Source organism: Scophthalmus maximus, chromosome 10 (genome assembly GCF_022379125.1).
Source record: "Scophthalmus maximus strain ysfricsl-2021 chromosome 10, ASM2237912v1, whole genome shotgun sequence".
NCBI classification, from domain to species: Eukaryota; Metazoa; Chordata; class Actinopteri; order Pleuronectiformes; family Scophthalmidae; genus Scophthalmus; species Scophthalmus maximus.
Genome location: NC_061524.1, coordinates 7,447,943 through 7,472,110, shown reverse-complemented (window position 1 = coordinate 7,472,110; position 24,168 = coordinate 7,447,943). Strand labels below are relative to the sequence as shown.

General features: G+C 43.8%; 2 long non-coding RNA genes across 8 annotated transcripts in view; one reads left to right on the top strand and one right to left on the bottom strand.

The window, feature by feature from the left end:
- LOC124850739 overlaps positions 1-24,168 on the bottom strand; it is a 107,867-nt gene that overhangs the window by 18,705 nt on the left and 64,994 nt on the right. For 5 of the 7 annotated variants that reach the window (XR_007031546.1, XR_007031548.1, XR_007031545.1 and 2 more), the window contains exons 3-4: positions 1,627-1,709; positions 880-991 (exon numbers count right to left, since the gene is read on the bottom strand). This is a non-coding gene — a long non-coding RNA (uncharacterized LOC124850739). Of the gene's footprint in view, positions 1-879; positions 992-1,616; positions 1,710-24,168 lie in introns of all 7 variants that reach the window. The other 2 variants (XR_007031549.1, XR_007031551.1) reach the window with 2 other exon arrangements.
- Positions 6,656-24,168, top strand: part of LOC118284127 — a 34,324-nt gene continuing 16,811 nt past the window's right edge. The window contains exons 1-2 of the long non-coding RNA XR_007031552.1: positions 6,656-6,761; positions 11,127-11,236. This is a non-coding gene — a long non-coding RNA (uncharacterized LOC118284127). The remainder of the gene's footprint in view (positions 6,762-11,126; positions 11,237-24,168) is intronic.

Sequence of the window (24,168 nt, the reverse complement as noted above, 5' to 3'; positions counted from 1 at the left end):
CTGTTTCTCTGGCTACAGATGCCCAGGTGGGACATAAAAACCTGGGGGAGGCGAATGAAATTTGGATAACTGTGTCTGGCTGTGGTCAGACCAGTCATAACCCATAATTCAGCTTGAGCAACATCTCTGACCAGGGGTGGGTAACATGTTGTGAAACAATATTTTGGCTAATGCTTTTTAATATGGCAACCAGCTGTCTATCAGGACCTCTACCTGTCTGCCTCCCTGCCTGTCTGTCTGCCTGTCTAATATTACATCTTTGTCCTGCATACCTGATGTGCAAGTTTATGGAAACTCTATCCTCCCTGATGTGATTGCTTCCTTGTCTCAGGCCTCCCAATCATGCCTGACTCACTTTATGAGGCGTCCCCACGGACAAACAGGCTTTCATGCTTCATGTAACTCTTTGTGTGTGTGTGTGTGTGTGTGTGTGTGTCTGTGTATTGGGAAACTTTTACTCATTCTTAATTGTTTGTGAATGTGCACCCGGGCACGTACTGCGGTTTTGTCCCCCCCCCAAAAACAGGTTTTTACATTGAAAACCTGTTAATAGATTGTTTTAGACACAGTTTTGTTCACGTACCATTATCATGTCCAAAAAAGTTCAGCTGTACACTAATGACTGACATACAGTACAATGTATACCTTATCTGTGTCAGTATGGCACGATACGTTGCATACAGTCCAGTATGTAGGCCGGCTGATAAGAGCCTTGGCAGCAGACAAATAGCTATCAGGCAAATATCACACAGTGGTGTTGAGGAGGCTAATTTCTAACCACCCATCAACACAGTCCTGTTTAATTATATCTGACACTGAGTTACATAAGAGTCATTCACCCTGATAAAACTGCCGGCAAGTGAGTCGAGCCGTTGTTACCTGGCAGCTTTGTTTCTGGGCTTCTGCAGTGTGACAGGAGGTGACCCGTCCCAGTACAGTAGAGCTTGGGTTAGTTGTCAAAGGCGGGTCAAATGTAGTCCAGAGTCCAGGGCTGATATGAGAGGAAATGTGGGCCCTTAGTTTAGCTTAAGGTTATGCAGTAATAAAAAATCTTAGCTCAGCACTTCAACATGAAGTCATATGCACGTAAAGGTCACAGGCTCAGGCGGTATCTTTGCAGTTCAGCACGCTTGGGTACACAGCAGTGCAGGCGGTGGATTTGGTTAATTTCTAACTTGACAACCTTTGCAATGTCGGCTTCCATCAGCCTCACTACTGTTAACTAACTTTACAGACTGTAATTTAAAGGTGAGTCAAGAAGCAACGGCTCCTATCTTATTGCTGTCTTATGCAGACATTTTCTGTAAGTCACAAACATCTGCAAAATCAATGTCCACAAAGAAAAGATGAAGTAAAGCTCATGGGTGTGCAAAAATCATGCCTCATACATTAAAAGAATGGCAATAGCTTTTGCTGTAACACTGAATTTTCCCCTTATATAGCTGATTATATTTGTACAAACATGAAAGCACAAAGTAGCAGGAAGTAGTTGGTTAAGTTAGAGGGAAAACTCAAAAAATGCGATCTTGTTTGGAATAAAATGGAATTAACCTTAAAAGCCGACACTATCAGCAGTCAGAGCGCTGCTAAATGGGGACATGGAGAAGAAACCCAACCTGATCTAACCTCATCCAGCTGGCCTCCATGACGCAGCACCGCCACTCCATCCAGTATTCATCACCATCTGTGGCCTGCTGCCACCCCAGGACCTGTGCAGGCAGAGCAGAGCACACTGTGGTTAATATGGAGCGATGCATGTATGAGAGATGGATAAGGAAGGACACTGATGGAATAAACTGGGCTGGAAAAAGTGAATTAGTCGTGTTTATTAAAAAGGAAAAAGAAACCTATTGTAGATTCGGAGATGCGCTTTGTCTAGACTGGAGCACTTCATAATGGGACTGCTCAACATTGCAATTATATTGTAGGTTAAGAAACAGATAGAGAAATAAAGGCTGTGTCCACACTACTACGTTTTCATTTTAAAACAGCACTTTTAAACAATAATAAGATATGATAAGAAACCATCAGGGAGCATATGCGGGCGATTAGGTAATCATTTCAGAACGTCTCTGTATTCGCCTGCAACGTTTTCGACATAAAGGGGGCGAGCACAAGAGGAAAAGGAGATAAGGAAAAAGAGAGGAAGTACAATCACTGCAGAAGGAGTTTTCACACCTGTTACCCAGACTTACAGTACCGTCAAAGTGTGTGTGTGTGTGTGTGTGTGTGTGAGAGAGAGAGAGAGAGAGAGAGAGGGGGACACTGGAAAGGTGACTGACAGGCACAAACAGGCTAACCAAACATTCAGTCGATGGTGTGTGTAGGTGGGGGGTATCTGTCCCTCTCTATGTGATTATGTGTGTTTGGCTGTGGTATGTGAATGAGTGTGTGTGTGTGTTGTGTGTGGGTCAGTGTGTATGGTGTCCCGCTGACAGGAGTGTCCTGGCTGTGATGTGGATAGCTGAAGGTGCTGACAGGCCTGGTGTTGTTTCATGGTCCTGCTGGGGGCTGTCAGGGCAGGCCGGGCACCACCACCCCCTTCTGTTCCCATCATGGCGGGGCTTGTCAGTTAACTGTACAGCCTTCCATTCCTTCATAACCCTTAATGGCGTTTGGCAGGTATATGTGCTTTGGTGTTTCCACAGTGGAAATGAAATTCCCTTTGGAGTTGACTATCTTTGAATTCAAAACTGCACTTGCATAATCAATATTAATATATTCAAAATAGATTAAATTACTCTGTGTAAGCCTCCTGCAAAGTTGTTTAACATACAGTCACTGGTTTCTCTAGGTGGATTTAAAGCTTTGTTGCAGGGACATCTATCTATCTAGCAGTGTCAGTGTGCTTGCTCGAGTGTTCCTAATACCGAGCGTCAATTCAGTCCAATGTTAGTTTTTTTTCTCTTTTTACTTATAACTGTGTTAACAATTTTTTTAACACCTAACATGGACCGTCTCCATTTGTGCTATTGTTATCCAATGTGTCCTGCCATGCAGATGTAAATGTGTATCGCTCCCTGTCCTGCCTGTCGTCTCCCTCTGCCTGTCTCTTGTTAATGGACATGAAGACGCGTTCTGTGAAGAGACGAGGGTTTATTTCGTGGAAAAAATACATCCAGATGTGAAATGACATTTACATGGAAAAAGGTGGACATCTGATCACAGTGGAAGCCTCACTGACCTGTGTGTGTGTGTGTGTGTTCAGGGGCAATCCTGCCAATGAGAAGGCCAACAGTCTTTCCATATCTGTCATATCCTGTTATTTGGAGGAACGGTCAGAAGGGACACACACTCACACACACACACACACAAGCAGGCACCCACCCACCCACGCACACACGCACACACACACACACACACAATCTCACACAAAAATGTGAGTGTGATATTGATCACTGTGTACACGTAATGGCATCTCAGCTGTGTGAACGTTTTAATGTTATCCTGCACCTTCTTTTGTCAAACATTCATTGTTTCATCATATTTGTCAGCACTTATGGTCACAAATGTTTCCATATTTAGTTTCTGCTTTTCGGAGCTTGTTCTCCTGCTGGGATGATAGCGCTCACTTCTGCTGTTCCTTTATCCCACAACTGTAGTGAGGGTCCGCAAACATGCGAATACATCATGCTTCTGGACTGCTTGTCAGAGTTCGACGAACCCCTTTAGGCAGGCTGTCATTGCATGCTGTCATCCACAGCTGTCCTGGAGTCAGTGATGGCGTGGAGGGATGGAAAAAGGAAAGACAGGAAAGAGACATGAAGACGGGGATGATGACAGATGTTGAGAACATCACCCCTGACTCATGAGAGGAGATGGATGAGCCAAATCTGACATTTGTCTCTGATTTAGCACTGAGGTCCGTCTTTAAATCTTTCTCGCTCCACTCTTTTTGTGAATTTTTCCGTCCGTTCCACATTCATCCATCAAACTCTGGTGTTTCTGCTGAGAGAAAGCGAGACCACTTTTTTTAACTTAGGGTCACTCAATTGTCTCTCTTTCAGCTGGATTTTACTTTATTATCTCTCACCAACTCCCCCCTTTCCTCAGAGGGCTCACTGTATGATAAGAATTATGCTAATTATAGCAAAGTAAGCCACTGTGGCCAAGGACGTCTGCCATAATAAACACTTAACAGCAGACACACACACTCACACACACACACACACACACACACACAAACACACACACACACACACACACACACACACACACACACACACACACACACACACACACACACACACAGGTTGTGCCACCAGGTTATCTGCTATCACTGCAGAGATACTAGGCTAATAAACTCTTCTTTATGACAAGTATTGCTCTTAAAGTGTGTTATTAAATAACAGGCTGCGCTCTATTTCAAAATCTTATATTATTTTGTTTACTACACAGTTGGGATGAATCTGGAACTATTCAATGTTCAATAATGGGTTTAAATAATTATTGTGAGGTATACTTGGTTGGTGTGTTCTGTATGGAGGCAGTGGGCAAGGTCACATGGTGGTGGAGTGTGTTTCTGTTTGGAATGCAGGCCAGGAGTCTGCGTGGCCATCTGGATTGAAGATTGACCTGTCATACCTGCAAATGATCTACAGCCTGCTGGAATCTAGCGCACGCGCACACGCACACGCACACACACGCACACACACACACACACACACACACACACACACACGTTCTTGTTGTTTTTGTAATTTAGAGGACACAGATTGACATGACGCATTTCCAAGCCCCCTTAACCATCACAACTAAAAGCCTAACTCCTTCCCTAACCCCAACCCATAATTCAAACCCGAACCTAGTCTAACCCTAAAACAGCCATTAAAACTTGTGGGGTCCTGCATTTTGGTCCCAACAAAGCTGTTGGACTCCCACACATATGCAAGCACACACACGCTGATCACGCGTACAGGATAGGATTTGGATTTTTAAGTGTAGTTGAGGACACAAGCAACGAAGAAGTGGTGCATTATGGCATAATACATTATCTCATTAGCTTCACTTGCACAGAATCAAAGCTGTTGTCAGACTTTTTGTTCTTTACAAAAGGGTGAATAAGACTTATTCGCCAAATTATTCATTAATTCTGTCTCACCGTGGTTAAAGGATGGTATTTTGGCAAATAGGTGAGGTTAGGTCAAATGAACTTGGGGTATGACTCTTGAAGGAATTCTGTAATACAGCACTAACTGACAATCACTCACCAAATTAATATTTAAAAATAAGAAGTAACCAGTGATCCGTGTTTACATCCAGACATTATGCACCATGCAGCCACGACAGGAATGCCTCCGGTGAAACCTGTCAGGGTCAACGACGGGTCAAGGGTCATAACAGCATGTGAGATAGGGAGGAGGGAGAAGATGACAAGAACAGCATGGGCAGATAGAGGAGAAGAATGAGGAGGTAAATGAGAGAAACAGAGAGGCGGCGTGGCACACGAGGCGAGCATCACTGCCACTCACTGGGTCGATCCATGTGCATGTTTCTGTCTGCATGCTCTTGTGCATGTTGGTGTTGATGGCCCATACTGGGATGTGATGTACTGGTGACCATGCGTGCGTGTGTACAGCATGTGTATGTGTGTATTTGTGTGTGTTTCAGCAAGTGCTGTGTGAGTGACACAGGGAGAGAGGAACGGACACAAAACAGCTAACTAAACAACAACAAAAGGAGAAGGCTGAGTAAAAGTGCAGCTCCGCTCTAGAAGTAGCAAATGGCCTCACACACACACACACACACACACACACACACACACACACACACACACACACACACACACACACACAGCATGCCAACTATACCAGACCAGTGTGTGTGTGTGTGTGTGTGTGTGTGTTTGTTTGTGCAGGTTGTGGTTTGATGGATGACGTGACAATGTCCATTTGAGGAGGACAAACTCTAAACCAGATACCGCTGTAGACATATACACAAAGAAGTCTAAACTTCTTTAAGTGGAAGACTTCCTGAATGCACCATGGGAAACTGCGCAGGGAGGACGAGGAAACGGGTAAAGCCTTGCATGTGTTTTTGTGGACATGGTTTGCGCCTGAGTGGTCATTTTAGGAGACATGCTGGCAATTTACATGCCCACCGCACACATATAGGATACAGGGTTTGTCATTTCTAAACATGAACTCTGCAGCCTATATCATATAGACACAGTGTGTATGACACTGTGTGTGTGTTTGTGTGCGTCTTTGACCATCTGTTTAGTTTCAAGGTTGTGCTAAACACTGCTGTCTTTTTATAGTACCAGTAATTCGGCCTGTGTATGTGTGTGTGTGTGTGTGTGTGTGTGTGTGTGTGTGTGTGTGTGTGTGTGTGTGTGTGTGTGTGTGTGTGTGTGGGCATGTGATAGTGAAGAACTTAGTGAATGAGAGAAAGAAATTGTGTGCTTGTGAGAAACCAAGTGCAGTGATACTTGTGATACAGTCCCGCATGTCCTTGGGCCTTTCAGCACAGCGTTGTGTCCTGCTGTCGGGGCACTCGTGAAAGAGTATGACTCAGCCCGTGTGTGTGTGTGTGTGTCTTTGCCGGTGCACACACAAGTGTATTTTTCCATTCAAGTGTGAAAAAACAGACAGCACTGTCAGAGAAGAGAGAATGACTCACCTGACCTGCATTTCACACACTCATTGCACTTGCCTGGGAAACAAACATATCACTGTTATTTTCAACACGTCTATGTATCGACTCTGGAAGGATACAGTGTGGATTATATGGAGGACTTGTCAGGTGTTCAGGTATTCAAGGTGAGGATACCAAACTTTCACAGCTTACTGTGTCTCTAATGTAGTAATGTAGCTGTTGTATCTAAACTTTTATATTCTAGCATGGTTTACTAATGCGCTGACCTCAAATCAGAGGCGCTAGTGGCATACAGTAGATCCACTTGATAATAAAGTGCATGCCCTCAGACACGTGTTTTTTTTTTCACCACACCGGGTCACATCAGTAAATATGTACAAGTAAATATGTGTGTTTGTGATTCGCATTACAGTGATAGGAGCTACTATGCCTCTGAAAAATAGAGCCACAGGAACCAAAGCAAAAATAATAGTGGGTTGAATATCGAACCCTGAGGGATACCACAGCTGATGGGAGCAGGCTCCTACTATAACTAAAAAAATAATGTGTCTCTAAGATATGAGGGAAACCATTTTAATACAGGAACTTCAGGCACTTTACACGTATATCATGTCAAGCCTGACAGAGGAACCCCTAAGTGAAATACAGCGATTGTTAATGTTATAATGTTTAACTATTTCATGCCAAAATCACTGAGTACAAGTGGACTATTACATATTGTTTTTGGACTTTGCGTGTTGCTTATTTTCTGACTGTTGTATTGACAAAATGAGATAGATCAGTATCACTGTATTCACAGGCCTAATAAAATAAGTTATCATTAACAGCTGCAATACTTTGCTCCCAGACAAGCTTGCGATAACCGTCTCTCTTAAAGAAATGTCATCACCGGCCTAAGCAATTTAAGCTAATGTTTATGGACCACTCAGGTTTATGATTGCTTGTTTGAAGACTCATAATATGACCAGGTACAACTGCCCGTACACATCCAATGATTTTTACTGTTCTCTTCGTCTAGTTTTCATTTCTGCAGCATGAAAAGACACCACAGGCTCCGAGCTCTCTGCAGTTCAATGCAATGTGTCAGTCAGCGGAGTCACTGTGCCTGTATCAGGACATTAAACAAACTGAAGCTCTGCCCCTTAAATCAACCCTTTGGCCCAGGCTGAGGGCTCATTAATAACATTAAAGCTTCAACTCGGGTTGTTTTTTCTTGAGCGTATTTAAACAAATGTTTTTATCTTAGACATCTTTTTTGTTGTCCTAAGGTTCAACGGTTGTCGAAAATGTGGCTGCAGACGACAGGCTCTCACTGATTTATATCTGTGACACCTACCCCATGACAGGCAAAAGCATCGAATGTGATTAAAGACAAGCTGACTTTAGGATACACCCATTCTATGCGTTTCAACAGTCAGTCTTGAAACACTCACGCAGATTCCAGGTTTCAGCTAAGTAGAGACTTTGCACACTGAATGCCACAGGGATGAAATACGAGCGGCCACAGGTCTGCTCCTATTAAGATCCAGTGATGTGAGAGAACACTGTACTTATCAAGTCTGATAACAGGAATGAAAAGGAAACCCTATTATCTTAATGCTGTCAGTCATCTCATTTTCCTGCACTCACCTTTCAAAGTGGTGCTTTGGGTGTTTTTGTTCTTGTCCACGGTCAAAGATGGTCGGTCATGGGCTCAACAAGGTAGAGTGAGTTACGGAACAACCCAAAATGGATTATTAAAAGTTGTCATTGGCAGTGGTGGAATTTACCTAAGCATTATTACTCAAGTACCGCATTTAGATTCAATTTGAGGTACCTCGGTAAAAGTAGGATATTGGATTTGTTTTCATACTGTGGCATTTCTCCTTTTACTAAAGTAAAACCAGCAGTGGCCATTGGTCCAGGTATGACAAAAGTGAACTGACCAAAGTTAATGCTGAGACTTTGGAATGTGAAAGCCTGACTAAAAATAGGTCAGACGCGAGAGGTCAAATGACCTGACGGGTTGTACAAGCTCCCAATAATCAAACCTGATTTATTAGCAACACAATTTGTCAGCAACTTAACAGGTGATCTCACTTTTGTTTCTGCATGTTTTGAGATCTGAGCAGTTATTTCAAATATCAATGATTTGTGCTGTTATCTTGACGAATTACTGGTTTAATGCTAAAATATAAAAATACAAATATTCATCTGCAACAATTTGGATGAATGTTAGTCATATTTTTTTGGGCACAAATGTCAACCATTCTCTGGTTGCAGCATTTCCAGTGTCCTGATTTGCAACTTGACCCATGTTGTATATTATTGTGATTTAATAAAAAGTTTTGAACTGCTGCTCAGTCAAGACATTTGACAATTCATAATGCATGACTGTAGGAAAATGTGAAAATGTGATTTTTCTGACATTTTGCAGGCTGATAAAATGAATCAATTAATTGAGAGAATAATCTACAGATTAATTAGTTGCAGACTAATTTTCCATGTTGTTCCCTTTAAGCTACAGTGACTTTATATGTCCCCACTGACCAAAGACAGAGCAAATAAAGTCATTCATTCTTTGTACAGTATCATATCCAGACGCCAGACGTCTAGTCATGGGAGTTGTGTGAGGATAAATTAAGAATACAAATTTATCCAGTCCGTTTGTCAACCTTTCATTTGACACGTTTATTTTTTTAACATATGAGATTTTCCAACTTAACATGGTTCTTCTATTCATTAACATGCTTCATGCTCAGTTTTACAATTAAGCTGTAAAAGCTTTGACCTTCTTGGCACTAGTCTGTTTGTAGGATAAGTATATGCAAGGCATCTAACACCCACACACACACATACACACACACAGGCTTTGTTTGTGGCCAGTGCTGCATGCCAGTGAAAACAATGACTTCTTGTGAGAAACAGGCGGGAGCGAACCTGTGCTTGATATGACAGGTGCAAAAGCAAAGACTATCATATTACAATCCGTAATCATTAACTACTTGTAGACTAGTTTCTGTGTGTGTGTGTGTGTGTGTGTGTGTGTGTGTGTGTGTGAGAGCACATTTCCGTGCATGCATGGTTGTCTCAGTCAATCACTCAGCCCTGCGAGGCTTTCTTATGCAACAGGTCATTGCTTTTGTTGACTAATGACCTTATCAGGCCTCTGTACACGATGATGTCATTCCCAGGTGTGTGTGTGTGTGTGTGTGTGTGTGTGTGTGTGTGTGTCTGTGTGTGTCTGTGTGTGTCTGAGTCTAGGGGTTGTTGGTCTGGTTTGCTTTAGGTTGTTATTAGGGAGCTGTATCTTTACAGCACAGAAATAATATTCCCATTCCTGTTTGGCTCTGAGAGTGTGAGAGGTAATTCATACAAATGCAATGGGAATACAGTATATAACTACATGTCGCCCACTGTGGAAGCCAAACATTTGAGTTGGGCTGCAAGGCAAATGAATGAGATCACATTGCATATCGTATTCATACCCCTCTTACCTTGCCCTACAAAGATGAACCGCTTTTTTGGGGAGAACTTGACTCGGCGAGTTTACTGTATCAACACTCTTATCACCCATTACAGAAAAATGTGAAGACCAGGCTTATTGTTTTAACCCTTGTGAAAACACTGCTGTTGTTTTCCAATCTGTCCCCGCCTGACTGACAGTGACTGATAACCTGACGTAGAAGACATCTGTGGTAATCCTACTGCAGAGTAAAAATGCGACACGTTCCAACCCTGCGGCACTCGGTGGCCTTTTGACGGGTCCGTGTTGCGACATGCTAAACCCATTTCAAGTAGGGGATTTGAAGTATTTAAGTGAACCTCGAGACGATTCCTGACAATGTTGGACGTCGTTTTTAGCACCGTGCCTCTAGAAATGGCAATGTTAGTCAGTCTGCCACGTTGGTCTACGCTGAAATATCTCAGCCATCAATGGATGGGGCGGCACAATATTTTGTGCAGGTATTCACTCCCAGATGATGAAGCATACACTTGATGTTAGCGGTGACATGTAGGCTACCTCATCACCACTCAATGATCACAAGGGAAGATTAATTTCCACGCTGGATGCCTGATTTCAATTTTAATTGCATGCCCTGACCTCAACTATCAGCGCAAATTTTAATCTCTGATCAGTTTCAGTCGGCAGCCGCAGCTGGTATAGAAAGCGTTAATGGCGGCCAGTAGGTGGTTGCACTGGTTATTTTTCCAGCCACTCAGTGAGATGTGGCACCCGATCAACCTGCGGTGTGCGTCTAATGTTGGTCTTGGAGCAGCATGGGGGAATCTCCAGCTGCCCGACTTTGTTTAGTCAAACTTTTAAATCAAACACCTGCTCTCCGGCGCACATGAGCAGACATTCATGCACACATCCTCTTCCTCATCACGTGCACTCACTTGACGAGAGGTCAAGGCGCCAAGAAAATCCTAATGGTACAACTCAGGTAAACGAACTATGACGCGCAAACCGATCTCTCTCTGTCCGTCTCGCTCTCCTGCCATCTGTCTCTCTCAGCGGCGTTTGTCTTTGCTTGGCCTCCATTCAGCTCTTACGTAACTGTGTTGGTGGGAACCTGCTGGCTGTTCAAACAGGTCGGCGTCACAGGGGATTAGGGGCTGATGGACACGACCCACATACTGAGAAGCTTCCCTGCAGGTAACGCACACACACACACACACACACACACGCGCGCACACACACACACTGTATACACCCTCTTACATGCCCACACAAAGGAATCTGCTCCTGTCATGCTTCAGGATCAGGGCGATACAGTACATAGATAATACTCGGCTGCCAGCGGTGAAACAGGTGACTTCGGTGCTAATGTCTTAAGTCCTACGTGAAACCAGTTTCAAGGCCACGGAGAGACTTTCCATTGTTCCACCTCGTCTTTTGTTTGAGCAATGACTCATTTGAGATTAGTCGCATATTCTGTTTGTGCAGAAGTGCCTTGCATTGTGATGCGTTAACTTGTGACCTAGACGACCAGTGTTTCCCTCCTAGATCTTTCGATACAGTCAGATATCCCTATATAAAATTTTGAAAAAAGGCTAAGTAATTTCTTTAAAGAGCCGGGCCCTGTAGTTTTTAGCAAAACAATACTGAATCTGGAGTCAATAGTGGATTGTTGAAGACTATTTACAGCAGCAGTTTGATATGTATTTGGAGCTGTAGTGAGTATTTCCAATAGCAACAACAAACCAACCTTGTTGGTTTTGTCTTTTTGTGGGATTCGTTGACAATAAGGAAATCAAAGAACATTATATGTAATTTTATGCGTACCATATTGTCTGTTTTTTTTAAGGTAAATACCACCTTTTTGTTTATGACAGCTGTCAGTTAATAATGGTTTTGTGAAGGTTTTGACTGAACTCAAATGGCAGGATACAGAGACAGAGGAAGTTTTAGGAGTTTATTGTAAAAACTTGTAATTGTTTTTAACTGTGTTTGCTGGTTTTCTGAACTGGAATTGCTCAATTTATTAAGATTTGTAAATAAACTGAAGTATTTGCTTCAACTAACCCGATTAAGTTTCATTTGTAAAAAGATCTAGTGCAGTAAGTTGCCTTGAAATTCAGAGTTTTTCTAACCTTAAAATTTTTTGCAGTGCACACACAAGTACAGACAAACACAACAGGCACGCAACAAATTGATATGAATTCCATACATTGAATTTAATTATATAAATTATGTACATCATGTTTGGCGTTTCGTGAAGATAAGTATCAGCTCCAAATATCAAAAATTGGAGTTATTGGTCCAACCCTAACAACGTAACAAACACACATGTAAACATCAAGCATGAGTCACACACTATTTATTTGTGCTCTCATTTTAACCCTGCCCAGGAAGCCAGATGAGTGAGGCCTCACCGCACTGTGCCACTGAGTTCAGATAACCACAGGTTGTCTGTTAGTATTTATCTCTGATTTGTAGCTTCATTGACAATAGCTTCATTATCCGGCTGGTGCTGACGCCACCCAACTGGCACTCAAGGCAGGGTAGAACAAAATGTAAACTCAGGCCTGATTTTTAAAAAGCATCTTCAGAGAGGCCAATCCTGGTCCATCCCCTTCAACCGTCACCGTGACAATGTGCGCCCATCGGTTGTTAACCACGACGACAGGAGAGGGGTGCACAAGCACTTAGCATTGAACACGTTTACATGACCTGTTGAACTGATGTACAGTAGAAAGTATTTGTGTGTGTTTGTGTGTGAGGTGTACGCCGCTCTGTAGCATATGATTATTTCATGTGCATGCTTGTGTACGCGTGTTTATGAGTAACAATGTGTGTATGTGTTATTAAATAACATGGTCTTGTGGTCTTCTGTCTGTTTGTCAATGTAAAGCAGAAAACAAGAGGCAGCAGCTCCAGGAGCAGTGGATCAGCTGGCGCGCTGTAGGGCCGTATATTTCCGTTTCACGTGACAGTGGCAGATATTAAAATCTGGCAGATAAGCAAAAGAAGAGAGGGACCTACATCGACGTTATGAACATGTAGTGATTTTTCATAAACCAATGCATTCTTCATTTTGAAAATTCATAAAAAATAATAATTAGTCACAATTACCTTAAATCTCATTCAAGGAACAGTTTGGTAAATATGCTTATTGATTTTCTTGGAAATATTTGAATGAAAAGGCTAAACCACTCGCATATATGAAATTTCAATGTGCAGCTACAGCCTGTGAGCTTAATTAAGCAAAAAAAGAAAGTCACCAGTCAAAAAATAGTCCAGCACATTACCCAAATAGAAAATAGGTGCGTTACCCAAAATGTTCAACTGTTCTTTCAAATCCAACGGTTTGTTTCCCCCCAAAATTTCATTGCTAAAAATGATTGTCCATGGAAGGTGAAATCATCGTTTAGCACTAAAAGTCTCCCAGGGTGCACTGCTTCTAGTTCAAACGAAAGAACAGAGGTAGAAAGAAGTAGTTGGACCAGATGTGAGAATAAATTTGAGTCACACACCCACAAAGGATTTTATTAGAGACTCAAAGAATCAAAACGTCTCTGTTAATGAAGGTTTCATGGGAGATTCCACTGTGTGGGAGTGCTTGCTAATACAACATGAACATGCATACTGATCATCTGTAACGTCATTACTTTACTTTTTTACAGTAAGTTTGTGACTGGCAAATGCCCGTAATTGTTCTCAGTTTTGAATATCATGGAGTTATTAAAAAAAAAATGGTTTGGGTTTGGTGAGAAAGAAGACATGACGTAATGGTTAAACCCTGCGCTAAGATTCATTTCAAAACAAGCTCTCCGCCATATCTTGGAACTATAAATGTCACAAGCTGTGTTTACCGACCCCGAATGTTATTTCCTTTGATTAACGTTTTCCTAATTTTAAATGTAGTTCAACTCCAAAACAAAGTCATAACTCAAAGGTAGGTCTGTGACTGGTTTGCGTAATTTCTTTATATGCTTGTGAGGACATGATTTTCAGGTACACACACACACACACACGAGTACAGAGAGAGAGACATCAAAGAAGAAAAAGTATCTTAAAGACAGGAAATGTAAAAATTTGCATACATCTCAGTAAGTTGACGATCAACTGAACCTGTCAGGAACCCGTTAGGTGAACAGATGTCATGAGATTATGCGTCATTGTGGCCTGACTCACCATGCTGTTGTTTTTCTTGATGCGGTTCATAGGCTCTCTGTTGTTCTATGACCCTCACCTTTGCACTACTTTCTGCCCGGAGCGAGCAAGCATCTCTCTGTACTCCCTGCCCTCCCTCTCCCTCTTTCTTTCTTCTGTAATTTCCCTCTCGTTTTTCTTTTATCTGGAGTTGGAGCGGGCTTCCTGCCTAACAATTGGAGGAACCCCGCAGTCAGAGGTGTCACGCTCTCTCATCTCCCTGTATCTCTGTTGCATGCATAGATAGACAGCACACACACACACGCACACACACACACACACACACACGCACACACACACACAGACAAACACACACGCACACACACACACACACACACACATTACAGACAGCTGGTGGGATGAGGGAATTCTGCAGGAAGAACTGGTTCCTGTTCAGGGTTTCATGGATGTTGACTGTTTAACTATGGATTTAGTGTTTGAGTTCAGTTTACCTTCAACATTTCCACATTGCAGATGTGTCACATGATTTCAGTGCAAAAAGAGTTCACAATCACAAAAACTGCCGTCCATTTGTTTTCAGAAAGTTAGTCGATATTTCAGTGTATTACTGCTCTTCTTTTCCTCTCCTAGGATCGGCCATTGTTTCTAGTGGTTATGATAACATTGTACTCGCCAGTGTAATTGCTGATATCGAGGAACGTGACGATGAAAACATCAGACACGCAAGAAAAAATATTGTCTTTGGTATCGATTGGTGGTTTGGTTGACTTGTCTACATAGCATCGGACTGCTCTTGTTTCTCGCCCCATCACAATTCCTTGCAGTGAAATTGTCCTATTCCCAGACCCCAGCAATTACTTTGATGAGTGCAATGTCGTCGCATCCAATGTAAAATGATGCTCGAAAAACTATAAAAGGAAGAGCCAGATGGGAATGCACTGCACTATCCTTTATCATTTCATATGCCAACAGTCAGATAAAAAGAGTTAGATAAACAGAGATATAAAAGGGCTAGAGCTCCCACTGTGTATTCAGACCACTGGGTGAGGTTAGGGGGAAATCCTACGAGCCGCTTCACTGGACGACAATTTGTTTTCCAGCTACATTTTCTGCAGCGTTCTGCAGCGGTCATGGTGACTGTGTAAAGTTTGTCTTTTCAAAGTTGCGGGTAGCCAAGCCCTGGACGACTGGTATGCCAGCTGTCTGTGTCTGTCAGTGTCTTGAAAGCCATAAGAGATTATATCCTGTTTAAATATTATACATAGGCTGAATATGCTTTTTAATAATGGGAAAATGGAGTCGTAACAACTCACGACTGACCTCACCTAACGCAGTCACACAGAATCAGCGCACAGAGTATACACACACACACTGGAAAACAGCTGGAGGTTGCCCTGGGTGCAGCGGTCCACTGTGTTGATTGACAGGTGCTTTAACAGGCTATGATTGGCTCTAATCTCACCTGAGATGGAGCGGTTGCTTGCCGCTCTCTGCAGTAACAACAGTGAGACACACACACACACACACACACACACACAGAAATGCAGTGGTGCATACACTCATGCACACACCTACCTAACCCCCTTCCCTCTCGACACTAACAATACCTCCTCAATGACTCAAACTGTGTCCCTCCAAATTTCATCCATCCCTCGTTCATTTGGAAATGAAGACATTCTTTTTGATCTGCATAGGAATTTCCCTCTCTCCCATCTTTAGGACAGAGGGTGAGAGAGTCGCACAATGTACCAGTTAAAAAGACTTGGTCCTCCATTGAAACGGGGCCCTCTACACTCCCTGTAGAGCCCCCGGGGGCCCCCATTACGGTTCTGGCCTCTATAGAAGGAGTTGCGGCGCTGAACACTGGGCCTCCTTGTATTCTCCCGGTGCCCCAGCCGAGAGCCATTGACAAGCCCCACAATGTCCCGAGCGCTCCTTTACAGTAGAGAAGGGCTCTTTTCTCTGAAGGGTGGCTCGGGACTCGGAGAGGGGGACCTACTTTTTTCACAAGGAGCCCTCTCCAATAGAGGCATCTGCAATCTGTTGCTTGCCTCCAGCTCGGTCCAGCCCCTTCTCCCCTTCAGCTCCTTTTTTATTGCAAACCGGCCACGAACAAGGACAAATCGACCATGAATTCCTCAGCGCCTGGCAGCCGCTGCCCGCTCCAGCTCTGTAAACCCTCTCTCCCTTTCTCGTCTTTCTCTTGTACTCTCCCCTCTCTCTGGGCATTCAGTCTCCCTCCCTCGCTCTCTAACTCCGTCTTTTGTCCAAAAAAGCCCTGGAGGCCTGTTTTTTTCCCCCTAGACTACCCTTTTACCTCTCTACTGCTCCGTCCTCATGCGTATCTTTCAACAGTTTCCCGCCCTCTCTCTCTCTCCGGGAGTGAAGTGGCAAATACAGGAGGTGAGAGGGCTAACGAAGGGAGTTCCCAATGAAAGGCCTTCATGCAGCGCTGCAGAATGGGAAGCTATTTAACAGGGCATCCGTCCATCTATCAGCGACTCCGTCCAATGTCCCTATCTACCCGGGGAAATGAGCACACATCGAAGACAAGAGATGGGTGCACAGTTCTTTAGACTTACACAAACGCAGGCCTAAAATTCTAAATCTCTAAATTTTGATTTATACATTTAACAACAACAATTTCTGCTTGTCTGCCATCCTGCTGTCAGTAAATGTCTGTTTATCAGGTTGCCATCTTCCTGTCTGTCTGAAGCCACTTCCATGTAGCGACTTGGCTTCTGAGAGTCACATAATAGCTGCACTATAATGGGAGTAAAAGGCTCAAAGGAGGCTCATTCAAGCCAGAATGCTGTTTAAACCCACCTGTTTTCCTCCTCCTCTCCATCCTCACATCCTTCCTGTATGGAGGAGCAGGGTGCAGTTCAAGGGGCTGTATAGCTTGCTGTATGGCCTCACACACACACACACACACACACACACGCACACACACACTTGATGTTGAACATCAAAGCTGGCATGCAGTCTGCATATATAGGAACTTTGCGAAGTTGTGCCAGCCTAGCTGTCCAATACAACAGATGGCAATTCAAATTCACATTTAAATTCAACAGGCGTTTAAACCGCGCACACAGAGACAGAACAGCACTTCACAAACTGGACATAAAAAAGATAGTACACACAATACTGGTGAACCTGAATCAACGCAAAGAATAAATGAATGAATAATCTATCTTGCCTTCTTGCTTTTCAGTTAGCAAACTGTCTGTAAACAAGGCTGACGATGACAGTGGAAGTGAGCCTAAACAGTAGAGTAATGAACCCGAAAAACCAGTGACTTAAAAGACACTTAAAATCTACTTAGAGTTGAGTGGAAAGAGTTATGGTGTGGTCACACCAAACGTGAAGCGTAACCTGTGTGAGTTAATTCAACCTGAGAATATTCACCCATTCTCTCTCGGACGCAGACGTCAGTGACGTCGGGAGAATTTAAAAAACGCTAAATGGCTTTGGCGACAGCGCATCACTTCGCTTGGTGTGAGTGATGCGAAGTTTGCATACATTCCTGTCTTTGCATTTACTTTTTTTAATGTAATCTCATTGCACGAAAAATGTGCTTTGAGTTCAATCGGGTTTGTCATTTGATCACAGTCTTCGTTTGATGTTGAAAATGATTAAAGCAGCTTTAGGGACAACGGAATTAGAACACCATTCCATTTTGTATCATCTGTACACCCTGTAATTACTGATGGAAAACAAGCATGCTGCCTTTGTTCTCAGTTATACGGGAGCAATATCAGAGTAAGCTTCAAGATGAATATCATGAAGATCTGATGCCAACAGCACATACAAAATGTACTAGTATGAACACACACTCCTACTCCTACAGTAAATATGAGCCCTCCGCAAGCACAGGACCTTAGTAACACAAACCCTGTCAAGGCCACTCGCATCATCTTTCCTCCTCCCTTGCCCTCAGTAAAGCCCAGGGGATCCAGTCATCCAAGGCCACTCCTCTGTGCACATCTGCTGTGCTGGACAGCCAGGCTGGCAGGCGAGGCGAGGGGCCGATTTGGGGCCCGGTGGTCAGGGTACTTGGCTTTGGAAAAGGCTGGATGGGAGGGGGCAATGGCAGCTGGATGGAGGGGGGGGGGGATGCCTCATAGCAGAGCGCGGGCTTCCATGGTGATACTGTCTTACAGTGTTTACAACCTCCAATAGCGTGTCCGAACTCTCCTCCCTATTCCTCTATTCCTCCACAGGCCCACTGCGTCCTCCCTCTTCTAATGTAAATGCGGGGGGCTGGCAGGCTGATGAGTGTGTGTGTGTGTGTGTGTGGGTGTGTGTGTGTGTGGGGCGGGGGGGTAAGTTGTTTTGGTGTTCTCGGCCTTCCCCCCTGTGCTCTTGTTGAAGCAGTGCTTCGGTGTCAGCCTTTCATTTTATAACTCTCTCTATCTTTTCACTCGCTTTTATAAGAGGGTCTGTTCTTCCAGGCTTGCTGCCCACCAGAGGCTGGTGTCGGTGCCATCGGGCATTCACACTGCCACCTATTAAAGTGAGTGAAAGGTGGCGGGCCTCAAGAGTGCTGTCTGGACCCGAGCAGTGGGCACCTGGCAGTGTCCGTGTGCCAGTCTGGACACCAGGCCGGACCGCAGGCCAGAAACGCCCATCAGACCAAGTCATTTGATCCAAAATGTAATCCTGGAGTCAAACTTTTCTTCAGACGCAGTTACAAATAATCTGCGGGGAGGGATTTTACATTTGTTTAGAACCCAAATTGGTTCTAAGATAATTCACAACATCACATGGCTTGATTCTCGTGACAAGCCAAAGCCAAAGTCCCTGATTTTAAACTAATCTGCTAACACATTCTGTAAATTTAAATTTAAAATGATATCTCTCTTCACTTTTTGTGAGACGAAATCAAAATTATGGCGATGCAGTTGAAGACTACAAGGCTAAGCTAGTTAGTGTGCTAATTACTGTAACAACATAATCTTATATCCCACCAACGATCTATTCTTATCCCTCCTCACCGACGCCCACTCTTTCCCACTGAGTTGGCCAAGCTTACTAACATTAGCATTGATTCAAATTACAGACCCAATATTTCTCATCGGCTTGACAACCCTAATGTGGTGGATGTCATGAAACCCCCAATTTTTTTTATCAAATTAAACTTTTTATTTTTTATTTTACAAGTTTGACAGGTTAAAACAAACACTGTCTGTCTCTATAGGAAAGAAATCGTTGTGATTCGGGTTTATTTCCTTTTGTCTGTCTTTTATCTGGGCCTGAGGACAAACACGTTTCTCAGTAATCTGCTCGTCTCCGAGGCTTTGAAAGGGTTTGTACTTTCTTTGAATTACAGCTAACTTGAATACAGAAAATCTTTTGGTTTGTTTTTCATCGGACGGCATTTGTGGCTCTACCAAGAAGAAATCCACCAATTAAAGATTGGTAAAATGCAAATCAGTTCGTGGGTTAAAGGTAATGACTCACATGTCTGAAACAATTGTTGTAAATCAGTGAGATAGCGAGTGGAGGAGTAATGAGCCGAGTGAGAAATTGTTTGAGCGACGGTGAGTCATTCCCAACTGCACTGGATCAGACAGCACTTTCTTTTCTAAGAGTGAGCGGCTTCGCAATAACTCACCTACAGTTATACAGTCAAAGGGAGAAAAAGACGCACACGCACGACATACACACACCATTCAGACAGCGAGACAACGAGCAGACTGCTGATTGATTTCTGTGGGTAAGAACAGAAGCACCTGACCATTAGTGGAGAATGAGGGGTGGAGCCTGAACAGAGGGGCTTTTCACAAGCCCACTGTGACTGACAACAACACCAGGGACCTGTGTGTGTGTGTGTGTGTGTGTGTGTGTGTGACAGTAAGAGTGAAAGAGGGGAGAGTCTGCGGGAGTGTGTTTGTCTGTGTGCAAGTATGTGTGCCTTTCTGGAGTGTGTGTGAGACAGAATAAAGGAGACTTTCACCCTCTGTGTGTGTGTGTGTGTGTGTGTGTGTGTGTGTGTGTGTGTATTGCAGGGGAGAGAAGGAGGCTCTCATCATTCCCATCAGTCCAGCTGTGCCTCTTTTTATCCGCACTTCCGAAGCCCATCAAGTTTGCTTTTTCACGCCCACCAACCCCAACCCCTACCACACACGCACACACGCACACACACACACACACACACACACACACACACACGCACACGCTTCCACACCAGTGCACTTGACAGAATCTTGGTGTACTGCTGCACATCAAAGGCATAGTGAGGAGAAACAGCCTTGTTGAAGGAGGGAAGGAGAGGAGCCCCCCCTCCTCCTCCAGCCTCTATCTCAGGACCCCCTGCTCGTCTCTTTTGTTGTGTCACTTTTTCTTTTCTCCCCTCCCTCCTTAGCTCCCCCCCCCCCCCCCCCCCCCCCCCCCCCCCTACCTATCCTATTCATTTAGGAGACTGTAAAAAAGAAGAAGATTGCCAAGTTCATAAAGGGCCCCCACTCGGCTCAGGGGTCCATTGTGGGACTGGAAAGGTGGCGTTGGCCGGGGGGGGAGTAAAAATCAATATGCCCGCACACTGGGTGCAATGCTGGGCCTTTCTTTCTGGTAGAAGGGGGAAGAAGGGTAAGAGAAGGGGGTGGTATGAGGGAATGATAGGGTTAGGAGAGAGTAGTTGGGGACAAGGAGGTGAAAGGTTCATTTTCATGTTTTACATGTAAGAATACTGTACATATCAGTGTGTGTGTGTGTGTGTGCGTGAGTGTGATTGTGTGTGTGTATGGTTTATTGCAGCCAGAATAACTTGGTGCATTGGAATATGAGAAAAACTAAAGACAAACCAAAGTGACTGTTAAATGTTTTTCCTGTACAACTACTGAAAACATAAAGTGATTATAATGATATTTCTGCTTATGATAACACGTAAAGCTTGCTTTTCTCTTTCTCACGCTCTCTCTCTCACAAACACATTGACCGCCTGTCAGACTGGCCATTGGCACACAGATACACACATGCTATGGCGGCAAGCAGGGTTACTGAGTCTGCATGGCCTTGATACAAGACAACGACACAACTCTGTCATAAGTTGTTTGCTGATTTGTGACGGAAGCGACGGAAGTGCTTTTACTGTGAAATGGCTCTTCTGGAAACAATTAGATGCGCTCACATAGCGCGTGCTGCTGCACAGTACCCATTATTGATCCCTGAGATGAAAAACCGATGACTTCCCATTAATGACTGAGTCAAGCAGCTGCTGCACATAATGACTTACTGTAAGCGAGGGAGTCTGTCCAGGATGTTTGCACCATGTAGTAGACGTTCAAAATAGTGGTATTTTCACGTCATCGCCTCCATGTACTGCAACGTTTATGTGAAATATGTGCAGAAACAGTGAAATTGTGTTAAAAAAAAGGAAAAAGAGGCCTGTAAGTCAGTCAGTCCCTGTCACCTCAGAACTCGTGCAAATCACCTGTGGTGTTTGTCTCTGCATCACCGGGGGAAACCTCATCAAAAGCTCTCCGCTTGTGTTTCACTGCAGCAGCGTTGGTGGCTGTGTAGGATGCTCTGCTCTGTGCACAAAAAACAGATAGTGGCGAGAGAGACGGCTGACAGAAAAGGAAACAGAGAGATAAGAAAAGAGAGAATCTGAGCATCTTAGCAATCATGAGCTATAGAATAACCCTGTATTATAAAGGTCATATCTAAATTCCTATAAGAACATTTATAGCATATCATAGGAAATTATACAAGAACTTCGTCTGTGAGGCCATTAACTTATTATTGAGAGGCACAGAAACTACCCACAAAGGAATATTATAGTCACTCCAAAACAAATGATAAATGCCAAGAAGATTACTCATATGACATATTCCTCTACATCTGTTTGTTCCTTTAGGAAACTTAAGGAAAACAAACACTGTAGTGATTTATTAATTTCTGTTCACGAGGAAAGAGAAAAGGCAAGGACGGGAAATAGAAAGAGATGAAGATGGGTTTACGATAACATCAGAACACTGAGTTCCTTCATCTGTTGGTGAGTCTGGTTATGCTGAGCAGAGTGACTGGAAACCTCTCCGATGCTGCACGGTTAAAAAACCACATTGCACATGCACACAAACATGAACGACACTGGTGTCCCAGTGATGTGGTGGAGCAAAGGGCACAGGTTCTCGAACACGCAGGGCACACACACACACACACACCCCTGTGAGCAGCAGAGGTTTTGCTGATACAACACCACTTACAAAAACCACAGGGTTGGCACAAATCATCACAAATACAGGCACACTTACATGTACTGGTAAATGTGGGTCAGAGAGATTACTTGAGACAAGTGTTGTACATGAAGATCATCATCAGTGTGTGTGTGTGTGTGTGTGTGTGTGTGAGAGAATGTGTCCCAGGTGTGTTTATGTTCCTGCCTGTATCTCTGTCTGTGCATTTTGCAAACTTTTCTGCGTCATTGTTTTTTGGTGATGTGTACATGATGTGTCTGTGGTTGTGCTTGGGGTAGTGCACTCATCCCATAGTTGTGTGTGTGCTTAAACCATAGACTGTACATAAAGATGGACGACGCGTCTCGACTTGTGGCCCGTTGTACAAAACTTACGTAAGCAACAAAATATCCAGGATACAGGTGCTGCCACCTTGCGCTGGTGACATCATTTGGCGTCATGTTGTGGATCGACCAGTTGTGTGTCAGTCTCTGCTGTCAATCATGACGTTTCACCCATTTTTATAGAATTTATGTTGGAAAAACTGAACACTTGTTATAAGAAATACCTAATGACAGAAACCATATGTGAGAAAAATTTGTACTTTGATTTTTTAGTTTGGTCCATGTCCCATCCGCTAATGTGGAGGAGGTGGCTTTTCTGACTAAACTGCAGCCAGTCACCAGGAGGTTGATGAAGATGTTTCATGTTGTCCACATTAATATACAATCTATGCCTTAAACACACATCAAATTGCACCACTTCACAGCAGTGATCTACTGTATTACCACCTGCTATTGGACACTCCCTGTGTTGGTGGATCATGGCCCCTGGTTGGATGGTTAAGTAGGACATTGTTGTGAATGAGGACAGCCCGTACAGAGCCTGAGCCACGCTGGGGTGACTCATTTGTGGACTGCGCAGACGAGACATGAGATGCTCTGAAGCACAGAGTTGTGAAATGGGTGGGTTTCACACACAGCCGCAGTGTGCCTATTGACATGACAGTTGAAATAATCTCCATATTTCTATGGACACGGAGGGTTGTGCCTGGTGCGATACGTTTTCAGTGAAAGTTTCCTTCACACAAAAGCAATTTAATGTGCTGGACCTAATGCATTAAATCACTGAATAAGGAGTGTGACAAAACAAGGGGGTGAAGCTCTAAACACATTGGAACATACACTTCCAAGCTGGACAATCATGCTTTCATATCAGACTACTGTAACCCCCCCATCGCGATTGCAAGGCTGCTGACCAGATCCAGCAGGATGACCCACATTGGCTTCCCATTAAGTTCAGGATTCGGGTTTAAGCTTCTTGTTTTAGCATACAGAGCACAGCATGGTCATGCACCTGTGTACATCTCTGACCTGCATCTTTATGTAGGTCATAGTAGGTCACTTCAGTCTTCTGACCAGGGCTTACTGCTTGTCGCTTACGCTCCATTATAAACAAAAGGGGATTGTGCACTGGACGCCACAGCGCCGACACTGTGGAACGCCCTTCCTACAGACATGAGATCTGCTCTCCCAGTTGGCGCCTTTAAAAAGCTGCTGAAAACTGGGGGTTTTTTTTTCAAACTTGCCTATGGCTTGTCTGATACTGTTTTAATGTCTGGATCTTTCATTGGTTACTTCTTAACAACTGTACCTTTGTAAATCACTTTGTGAAAGGTGCTACAGTAGATAATCTTTGTTATTATCCCATTTTTTATGTTTCAATGTGAAATCTATAAGCAAAGCTGAGGCAAAAGGAATGACCTTGATGTTGTCGTCAGGGTCATTTTCT